Below are 12,139 nucleotides of genomic sequence, written 5' to 3' on the forward strand. Positions count from 1 at the left end.
AAGGAAGGAAGGAAGGAAGGAAGGAAGGAAGGAAGGAAGGAAGGAAGAAAGAAATATTTTAAAACAGATCTTTAAAAACTGAAACATCAAGCACTGGCAATGATGTGGAGCAACTGGAACTCTCATATATGTTGCTGGTGTTAATGCAAAATTGTGCAGACAATTTGAAAAACAGTCTGACAGTTTCTTATAAAATTAAACATGGGGCGCCTGGGTGGCTCAGTCAGTTAAGCATCTGCTTTCGGCTCAGGTCGTGATCCCAGGGTCCTGGGATGGAGCCCCACATCAGGCTCCCTGCTCAGCAGAGAGTCTGCTTCTCCCTCTCCTTCTCTCCCCACTCGTGCTCTCTTTCTCTCTCAAGTAAATAAATAAAATCTTTTAAAAAATTAAATATGAAGTTACCATATGACTGTGTCATCCCACTGGTAAATGTTTTCGCATGAGAAATGAAAAACTATGTTCAACAAAAATGGTTTATATTGGCTTTATTAGTCACCAAAAACATTTGGGAAACAACCTAAATGTCCCTCAGCTGGGAAATGGATAAACAAACTGGGGTATATCCATACAACGGAATACTGTCCAGCAACAAAAAAGAACAAACTACTGATATACACCACAGCATGGTTGAATATCAAATGCATTATGCTAACTGAAAAGAACCAAACCCAAAAGCTGCATTGTTGAAAGGCAAAACCATGGGGTCAGAAAATACATCAGTGGGGGCGCCTAGATGGCTCAGTCGTTAAGCGTCTGCCTTCGGCTCGGGTCATGATCCCAGGGTCCTGGGATCAAGCCCCGCATTGGGCTCCCTGCTCCACAGGAAGCCTGCTTCTCCTTCTCCCACTCTCTCTGCTTGTGTTCCCTCTCTCGCTATGTCTCTCTGTGTCAAATAAATAAATAAAATCTTTAAGAAAAAAAAAAAAGAAAGAAAATAGATCGGTGGCTGCCAGGGGCCGAGGGTAGGAGAAGGGATTGACTACAAAGGGCACAGGGTCAATCTGGGGAGAGACAGAAGTGTTTTAAAACTTGCTTGAAATGATAATTACATGACTATCTGTGTTTGTTGAAGCTCACAGAACTGTACCCTAAAAAAAGTAAATTTTGGGGCGCCTGGGTGGCTCAGTCGTTAAGCGTCTGCCTTCGGCTCAGGTCATGATCCCAGGGTCCTGGGATCGAGTCCCACATCGGGCTCCCGGCTCGGCAGGAAGCCTGCTTCTCCCTCTCCCACTCCCCCTGCTTGTGTTCCTGCTCTCGCGCTCTCTCTCTCTGTCAAATAAATAAATAAAATCTTTAAAAAAAAAAAAAAGTAAATTTTACTGTGGGTAAATTATGCCCTAATTAACAACATAAAAACACATAACAAACAAAGAAATCTTAGCAAACAAGCGTTACCTCCAAATTTGGTAACAACAGCAACAACACAATAATAAATTTAGTCATGTGAGTCACACGTGGTTCACATTATCTTTCTATTGGACAGCACTGTTTCAGACAATGGGTGTGTCACTTTTGAGCTGGAACAACCTTAGCAATATTCCCTTCCCTGGTCTCACGAAGTCTGAAACCTATGACGGCAGCACCATAAGGTAAGCCCAAATCCCTAAAGAGCTATTTGGAACAAAGACTCCCATCAACACTCCCTGGACAGGTAGTGTGAGAAATACACTTTATTTTGTTAAGCAACCAAGGCTTGGGGTTGCTACTTCAGCATAACTTAGCCTATCCTGACCAATTTTGTCTTCCACTGTATCATTTTCACTTCCACTTGGATCCAGCTTTTCAATACAAAATAACAGCCAGGAATTCTTAGAACTACATGCTCTGCAAAGGGTTAATCCAGAGCTATGTAAGAAAAGCAAGAATCTACTTTCTCATGAACCCCTAGCAAATGTTTTCTTTGTGTTTCACTGGTCCACATTCACTCTCATGCCCATGAATTTGGGGGGGGGGAGGAATACAAACATGCTGTCTATTAGTACCTTTGAAGAAAATAAAGACACCATGAGGTAGTAATTACCAAATATATTCTCTATGAGGGAAAATTCAACAGGATGCAAAGATTTCTCCTGAAGCCAGCTTGTTTTCAGGGTATTCTTTCCGAGGCAACACAACTAGGACTCGACATTAGTGAACTCAAGCCTCTTAATGCATCCTGTCTCCTCATGCCCCACCACCAAGGCTTTTTAAAGACCTCAGAGCAGAAATGACAAAGAACAACATCTTCCACCTTCTCAGAAGCAAACTCATGACTTCGAGATTATTTTCACTGCAATCCAAAGACACTGGCCTCCACAAAGCAAGGAAAGAGACACTGTTATCTCACTGAGCCCAGGAAGTTAACACCTCGTATGCAGTCTAAGTTCTAAGACTAACTGGTTGACTGACTTCAAATAAGTCATTAATAGATCTTCTAAGTCCTCATCTGTAAGAAGGAGATAATAATACTTGGGATTTATTTACCAACCTGAGTTATTTTCAGTCTCAAATTAAGAAAATGGATGTGAAAATCTTTTGAAACATTAAGAGCACCATACAAGTGTAAAGTATTATTATTAAGAACTTTCAGCTAGGTCAGGCATTTTTATGTGCGAGGCAGTTTTAAGGCTATGAATAATCATCCTGTAGTAATTGGATACGTAAATGCTCCCAGAGGCCTATTTCAGCAGGCTATTCAGATAAATCAAAACTGATGATGATGATGTTGATGATGATAATAATATTTCTCTAATCGTGAATGAGAGGCAGGAAGCGAGGTAATGATCTCATTCCTTGATCCATGGAAGAAGACCTTTCAGTGTCTTTATTTCTTGAAGATTTAAAGATTTAAAGATTTTAAAGATTTCCAGTGATGACATAATAGGAGCTGTGACTTTTACTATCAGTGCAAATCCAGTATGTTTGCTCATTCTAACCCATTAGCATTTAATTTTGCTGTTTTTCTCTCTTATCCTACACGGATCTAGTAACAACTGAGCCGCAATAGGTCTGGCTTTTGTGCCTCTGGAGTGATTCAATTTTTAAATGATTGTAGACTTGGAAAAGACAGGGAAAAACTGGCCATGGGTTCTCATGGGAGTCCCCTGGCAGACAGGCAGTCCTGAACTTGCTGTCATTTTTCAGAAGGTATAGAGTTGAGAAATATTTCCCTTATGGATACAAGACAAAAAAGAAGGTGGGAAAGCAGACAATGAAGACCTGAGACCCTGTGTCTCTTAACATCTTGTTTAGAACCAATAAGTATATGGAGTTTGAAAGTGCCTCAGAGATGGGAGAAATTTTCATTTCTCCTTGAATTAGCACTCTCCTATCAACTTCAGCTTCCGCCCTTATGCTCCTTTTCACCAAAGCGTATCAGCATGAATCTGGATCAATGATGCATCAAATGTGGCATTAGTATAGAAAATTTAACTTGCAATGAATGAAGTAAGGCCAAAGCTTTTTATAAATGTAAAGATATATACTGTGTTAATTTACATAGAATGTTGTAGTCAGAGAAAGACTTGCTACAAAAAAGAGAGCTCACTTAAATAAGTAGAGGGAAAGAATTGCTGTAAAAATGCAATTAATTTCATAGATATCCAAGGACAGAACACAGTTCATGCATACATGTACCTATATGACCTAGCATGGCTACAACATCATGATGTTTTTGTGCTTTCCACTCATAGGAAAAAAATACAAAGAAACGTTTTTTACTCTGAATTTCTAAAATTCATCTGAAAAGGAAAGAAATTGTTTTCATACACAACTGTATTTATAAATCTTCTTATAACCCGAGTATATGAAAAGACTTATAACAAGCTTTGAATTGAACTGAAGAGTTATTTATATGATGCTCCTATACATACACCACCAAAATAACCTCAGTTGTTTTCATTTTCCATATAAGTGTGGGATTCTGTGAGTGGCTACCTATATCAATGAAAAATAAAATAACACACTGATGAACAGACACATTAATTCGTATTATTCATGCCATAAAGCACTTATATCCAGAATAACACCTTTCTAATTTGAGCAGTTAGTCTCCAGCTAGCCTGCCCACCCAGTGCCTATGTGATTGGAAGACATCCTACCAATGTGCATATCCATAGAGTTATTTAGTAGACCCACCTTCTGGCACCCCCAAACATACATACCCATTCAGAGAAGAAGCAACTGAAGTTTCCTGTTGCTGAGGAAACATACATCAATTACCTCTACTAGTCAACTAGTCCTGTCATAAATAGGAACAGACAACAAAAATCAAAACACATTTGAGAAAAGAGCCACAGCTTGAGACAGAAATGTAAAGATGGACAAACAAAATAACTGATCCCAGAGTAAAAAGGCATCATGCGAGAAACACAAGAAAATATTTGAAAAGATTAAATTCATATTCTCAGAATTATTTCAAGGGACAGCATTTCTGTAAAATAAGCCCTGGCTGCTATGAAAAAAAAGAGCAGCTAAAAACAGATAAGAGTTTTTGGAAAATAAAGATAATTTCTAAAATAAGGACAACTTAACAGAAGTTCCAAATAATAAAATATACACAGCTAAAGACTTTAATCAGTAGCCTGGAAGATAAAAACTGAGGGCATTTTCAAAATTTTGAGCAATAAAATATAATATGGCTCCAGGAGACCCAATATCTGTCTACTAAGAGTCCTCAGTGGAAGAAAGAGAGAAAACATAAGGAAAGAAGCAAAGAAACAGGGGCACCTGTTAAGTGGTTAAGTGGTTAAGTGTCTGCCTTCGGCTCAGGTCATGATCCTAGGGTCCTGGGATCAAGCCCCTCATCAGGCTCCCTGCTCGGTGGGAAGCCTGCTTCTCCCTCTCCCATTCCCCCTGCTTGTGTTCCCTCTCTCACTGTGTCTCTCTCTGTCAAATGAATAAATAAAATCTTAAAAAAAAAGAAAGAAATCAGTTATTTTGTTTGTCCATCTTTACATTTCTGTCTCAAGCTGTGGCTCTTTTCTCAAATGTGTTTTGATTTTTGTTGTCTGTTCCTATTTATGACAGGACTAGCTGACTAGTAGAGGTAATTGATGTATGTTTCCTCAGCAACAGGAAACTCACAATGGATTCATGCTGGGAAGATGGGAGTCCGAGCACACATCCCTCTCTCTCCCAACTGATTAGTAAGATAAACAGCTAACACGGAGAGGGCCTTTGGAGTGGGGAGGGAAATGAAGGAAGTGTGACCTACTTAGAATTTATTGTCCTACAGAGATAGTTTGTTTTGCCTGGTTAGGGCAACTTCTATAGAGCATCACTTACAAAGCTGGAAGGATCAAAGACCAGGCATCCAAGAAGTCAGATCGCCCTAGTGGAAACTGGAGTGAAGTTTGATGTTGCATCCACTAGAATGAAATAGTTCCGTTTGAGCCAAACAGATGCCCCCAACATAAGGAAACCCTCTAGTACACCACTCCAGGCCATCCTCAGGAGGAATTATACCATTGAGATAAATTGTCCCCCTTTTCGGGGCTGACTAAAAGTCAACTCCACCCCCGCACACACTCAAACTAAAGAATGCTGAAAGTATGTCAAGTTCCCAACTAACTGCTGGTTCACCATTAAAAATTCCTTCTTAATGCTCATCTACTGCCTGGCCATCACCTACTAAGAAGATCCCAACAGGCTAACTTACATAGGCACAGTTATGGGAAAGCAAAGAAAGATCTCAGGTTATTTAAGTGGCTCAATAGTGTAAAGGCTCAATAGTGTACCAGGACAAAAACAAAACAAAAGCAGGACAGATATTTCCCATTGAAGAAGATAAATATATAGAGAGAAGACAATTTAAGAAAAAAAATATTAAGTGGATGCCTGGGTGGCTTAGTTGGTTAAGCATCTGACTCTCAGTTTCAGCTCGGATCTGATCTCAGGGTCGTGAGATCCAGTCCTGCATTGGGCTCCATGCTCAGAGCAGAGTCTTCTTGAGATTCTCTCTCTCCCTACCCTCAGCCTCTCCCACTTGTGCTGTCTCTCTATCTTCTTTCTCTCTAAAATAAATAAATGAATAAAATTTAAAAAAAATATTAGGGAAATCAGGGGCACACAAAAAAGATGTGAAGGCAAACGAAGGATTAGAGAACCAAAAATATTTTTTTAATATTCAAAACCATAGTACCTGAATTTTGAAATTTATTAGAGGAACACCAAAAAAGAGTGAATATTTCTGGAGACAAAATTAAAAATATAAAAGATCAAATAAAGAAACTATATTACAACAAAGCCCCAAAATACAAAATTTGGAGTTGTAAGTGAAAAGACATGGAAAACAGATCCAGAAGAGTTGAAACACACACAGTAAGAGCAATCCAAGAGGTAAAAAGAAAGCCTACGAGAAGCTTAAAAAGAGAACAGAAGAAAGATTATGCTTTTCAGATTAAAATGTGCTAGTCATAATTAATACTTTAAGTAACACACATTTTGACAAAATTTGATAAAAACTGTGAATGTCAAAGATCAAAAGAAAATCTAACACTTCCAGACATTAACACACACACACACACACACACACATTTTAACTTAGGCAAGGAAGAAATCACAATGGATTTCTCACCTGCAACTCTGGAAAGCAGAAAAAAATACTTACAGGTTTCCAGAGAAAAGAAGTAAGATCCAAGAATCTTTATCACCCTAGATATCATCCCCATGGAAGAGTAAAAGAATAAATTTTATATGACCACAAAATACACTACCTATAAATTTTTCCTCAGGAAACAAAGAAGCAAAGAAAAAAATTAATTCAGGAAAAATGTCTCAAATTAGGAAAAGACTGAGTGTACAAGAAATAATGGTGAGCAGAAAATCCTCGTTTATAAAAACCAAAAACTAAGCTGTTAAAATTAAAACTTGATGATACAATTTGTAAAGTATAAATGTTGAATAAGAATTATAAAAAGTAGAAAGACCTAATTAAAGGAAAAGTAAACAATAGTTTAAAATTAAAATTCCAATAATACCTAGAAAGTAGAGTTAATGAAAGAGAAGTTTTGAAATAAAAGTTTATTGGAAGATGGGATAAGGGGATGGAGAAGGGGAGAGGAAGTAGGGAAATAAAATGGCAAAGATCACTAATCTATTTTAATCTTGGAATTTTTTTGAAAGATTTTATTTATTTATTTGAGATACAAAGGGAGAGAGAGAGAGCATGAGTGGTGGGTAGGGGTAGAGTGAAGAGGGAGAGGGAGAAGTAGACTCCCCACTGAGCAAGGAGCCCGATATGGGGCTCGATATGGGGCTCAACATGGGGCTTGATCCCAGAAAGCTGGGATCATGACCCTAACCAAAGGCAGACGCTTAACCACCTGAGCCACCCAGGCACCCTTAATTTTGGAATGTTAAGATAAAGACCCAGAGCAGAATTTTGAAGTTGATGTTGACAGTGAAAGAGGGAAGGGGGAAGATAGTGGATGTAGGAAGAGCAAGACAGAATTAGGTCTTCTTTGCCCAAAAAAGTAGAGGATGCATTTGCTTTTCAAACACACAGGAAACAGTTACAAACACTGTCCATGTATTAAGCCATAAACAAAATCTCAAGAAATTTGAGAAAGAAAAAAGCCATACACAACATATTCTCTAACAACTATAATAAAAAGAATTAACAAGAAAAAAAATAGTTTTGTTATTTTATAAATATGTACACTTAAAAATTTCAAAGCAATCCTTTAAATAACTATTTAAGAGGATATCAAGACCAAAGTCACAAACTATGAAAAAATAACAAAATTGCTTATAAAAGCCTATGTGATACAATTCAATATGGTATCTGAAGCAAGAGATAGGAATAATTATAGCTTTAAAAATGTATTAAAACTGGGCACCTGGGTGGCTCAGTTGATTGAGCTTCCAATTCTTGGTTTTGGCTCAAGTCATGGGATTGAGCCCCATGTCAGGCTCACTCTGCACTGAGCAGAGTCTGCTGAAGATTCTCTCCTTCTCCCTCCCCCTCTGCTCCTCCCTCTGCTTGTGCTCTCTTTCTCTTTCTCTCTCTCAAATAAATAAATAAATAAAATCTTTTTAAAAATGTATTAAAACTAAGAAAGACTGAAAACAGAAAAGCTAGGGGGCGCCTGGGTGGCTCAGTTGGTTAAGCGACTGCCTTTGGCTCAGGTCATGATCCTGGAGTCCCAGGATCGAGTCCCTCATCAGGCTCCCTGCTCGGCAGGGAGTCTGCTTCTCCCTCTGACCCTCCCCCCTCTCCTACTCTCTCTCTCTCATTCTCTCTCTCAAATAAATAAATAAAATCTTTAAAAAAAAAGAAAACAGAAAAGCTAACATTTTAACTCTTAAATCAAGAAAAAATGATAACTTATTCCAGAGAAATTAAAAGAAATGTATTAGTAAGACAAAAACATAAATTAATTAAATACAACATAAAAACTAAGTATAAATCAAAGGCATGTATACTTTTTAGAAAAAAATTAATGGCCAAAGCCTACAACTTAGAGAAAAAGAGCGAAGACAAGTATAGCTGCCTTTTCTTTTTTTTGCAAGATGTTATTTATTTATTTGAGAGAGAGAGAGAAGGAAAGCATGGAGGGAGAGTGACAGGGAGAAGCAGACTCCCCGCTGAGCAGGGAGCCTGATGCGAGGCTCCATTCCAGGACCCCGGGATCATGACCTGAGCCAAAGGCAGAGTCTTAACTGACTGAGCCACGCAGCTGCCCTTTAACTGCATTTTCTAAGACAAGTTCATTGCTGAGTGAGCCCTGATATCCTTGAAGACTTTTGTGGTGACTTTTCCTTAGAAGTCAGTATGGGAAAAATTGTCATCTAACTGGGCTCTATGAATTCAGTGAGGATTATAGGATACCAGGAGAGCAGGGAGCAAGTGACAGCACTTAATCATCAGAGATAAGACAGCTATGGTTACTGTAATAAATGCAGGGCCAAATTAGTCATCAGAATGCTTAGACCTGCTTAGCTCTTTTGTGCTAGCTAATTGATCACAGTGCCTGTAGGATCGAAATAGATAGGCAGTGTACTAAAATCTTTCTTGAGTTGTCTATGTGTAAGAGCTCTAAATTAAATGAAAAACATCTGACTTAAATCACTACATATAGCAAATAATGTGAACCCTCAACCAATTCCCAGGCCCAAAGCCCTTGAATAAGGAGAGACTGGTGTTCTCTTGAAGAAGGACCCACTGGCCTACCAAAAATGTATATGGTATATCTTCCTTCTAGACTTCCAAAGAAACTTAGTGTCATTTAGTAGGAAGACTGTGCATAGGGGAAGGAAAATAATCAGAATTTGGAGATTTCTGCACATCTTGATCTAGCATTCTTAGGATCCATTTCTGTAAATATTTATCTGGTTTATATTGCAATTATTTTGGTGTATATGGTGTCTCTTCATAGGTCAATGTATCTCACCCTCTGGAGTGTGATGGGTTGAGTCTGGTTACATATGTCTAGCAGGGATGAGAAGTAGTAGGGATAAGCCCTAAAAAAGATCAGCATTCCCCTTCAAACTAACTCCGAGAAGGCCATTTCAGGTTCTTAGGAAAAGGGAGATTAATTACTTCAGTCGGGGGAGATGTTGCTCTATCACATCCCAGTATCTCCAAAAGTCTCTACGCATTATAGGTCTAAAGTCTTATCTACATACCATCAGCTCCAAAGTCCCAAATTTCATCTAAGTCAAAAGAAATGAGATCCTGGTTATGATGGATCGTGGGGCAAAATTTCCCTCTATTTGCAGACCTGTAAACTAAAAAACTAGTTATATGCTGCTATGGTCCAAATACAGGGTGTGCCCCCTAAGATTCATATGTTAAATCCCAATCCCCAATGTGATGGTATTAGGGGCTTTGCAGAGGTCATTAGATCATGAGTTGGATCCCTCATGGATGAGATTAGTGACCCTATAAAAGAGGCCCAAGAGAGCTCCTTTACCCCTTTTCACTATGTGAGAGCACAGTGAGAAGGTGCTGTCTATGAACCAGAAGATGGGCTCTCACCAGAAACCAAATCTGCCAGCACCTTGATCTTTGACTTCTCAGCCTCTAGGACTGTGGGAAATAAATCTTTGTTGTTTATAAGTCACCTAGTCTATGGAATTTTATTATAGCAGCCTGAACAGACTAAGACATATGCTCACAAAATATGATGGCGGGACAGGGTTAGGGTAACAGTTATAGATATCCCATTCCAAAGGGGAGAAAAAGTACAGAAAAGAAGAGTCACTGGTCCCAAAGAATTTCAAAATCCAACTGGGCAAACCCATTGGGAATAGTCCTCTGTGGCTCATGGTTCTGCCCTCTGGATCCAAAGTTCTGTCCTTAAAGTCATCCTTCCTTTTTCTTGAAAAGTAGAGCATGTCTGCAGCCTGTTCCCTGCCTCTAGAATTTTGGGGACCAACAACCTACTTTCATTTCATCCTGTCTCTGTCCCTTTCGATCCAAGCTAGGGGTATTTCTACTGATGTAGCATTCTAAAAAACCTTGTGAGTTTCTCCTCTGTGTGTCACAGGAACTTATGCGATTAAACAAAAGCCTCCTCCACTGATATTTCCTGCATAATCACATCTCTTTTCCTGACTTCTGCTGAGCTGGCTGAGGAGACCTATGAGTCACATGCTTAATCACTTCAAATTCATCCTGCATGAATGTATATACTGATCTTTTGATACTTCCAAAGCACAACAAAAGGTTGAACAGCCACACCCACGGCTTTCTCCTCAGAGCATACTTTTCTGGCAGTGAATCTCTAAATTTCAGCTTCTTTTCTTTTTCTTTCTTTCTTTCTTTCTTTCTTTCTTTCTTTCTTTCTTTCTTTCTTTCTTTCTTTCTTTCTTTCTTTCCTTTCTTTCTTTCTTTCTTTCTCTTCCTTCCTTCCTTCCTTCCTTCCTTCCTTCCTTCCTTCCTTCCTTCCTTCCTTTCTTTCTTTCTTTCTTTCTTTCTTTCTTTCTTTCTTTCTTTCTTTTTTTTCAAACAAGATAGGCTGAGACTTTCCCAAATCAAGTCCTGGTTTCTTTTTGCTTGAACATTCTGCCCTTAATTTATCTTTCTGCTCTCATTTTACTCCTTTTACATTTAATCAGCAAGAAGAAACCAGGCTGCACCTTCAGCACTTTATTTGGAAATCTCCTCAGTTAATATCCAAGTTCATTACTTACAAGTGTTGTTCCCACACAACTGTGGGCCACAATTCAGCTAAGCTTTCTGCCACTATAGAACAAAGATCCTCTTTCCTTCAGCTTCCAAAAACATGCTCCTCATTCCCTTCTAAACCTTCAACACAACCTTTAATGTTCATATTTATACCAATAGTTGGTTACAACTTAGGTATTCTAAAGACAATATAGGCCTTCTCTACCATACTCTTCACTTCCTTTTAGACCTCAATGGCAGTTTTTAACATCCATATTTCTACCAATAGTTTGATCAAAGTAATCTATTCCTTTTTCCATCATGCTTATCAAAATTCTTCTAGTCTCTACACATTACCCAGTTCCAAAGCAACTTCCACATTTTCAGGGGGTTTTTTGTTTGTTTTTGTTTTACAGAAATACCCACATCCTGGTACTAAAATCTGTATTTGTTTCCTATGGCTGCTGTAACAAATTACCACTACTTCGTTGCTTAAAACAATACATACTTATTATCTTATATTTCTGGAGGCCAGATATCTGAAATCCATTTCACTGGGCCACATATCAGAGTCTGCAGGGCCACCTTCACTTTGAAGGTTCAAGGGGTGAATCTGTTTTCATGTTTTTTCTGGCTTCTAGAGCTGCATTTATTGACTCATGGCTATTTCACTCATCTTCAAAGCCCGTTGTATAGCATCTTGCTTCAGGCATCACATTGCCTTCTGTCTCTATAAATCAAATCTCTGTATTTCTCTTTCAAGGAAATTTGTTATTACATTTAGAGCCCACCTGGATAATCTAGGATAATCTCTCTATCTCAAAATCCTTATCTGAATTGCATTTCCAAAGGCCCTTTTGCTACAGGAGGTAATATTCACAGAACATAGGTATCCTCACATCTGGTACTTTTTTTTTTTATTATTTGATGATAGACATTGTGAATCTTTCCTTGTTGGGTGCTGGATATTCTTGTGCTATCTGAAAAGTATTTTTGAGCTTTATTCTTATATACAATTTAGATACTTGGAAACAGTTTGACTCTTTC

This window comes from Mirounga leonina, unplaced genomic scaffold (genome assembly GCF_011800145.1).
Source record: "Mirounga leonina isolate KUSES-001 unplaced genomic scaffold, KU_Mleo_1.0 Mir_129, whole genome shotgun sequence".
In the NCBI taxonomy this organism is placed as follows: domain Eukaryota; kingdom Metazoa; phylum Chordata; class Mammalia; order Carnivora; family Phocidae; genus Mirounga; species Mirounga leonina.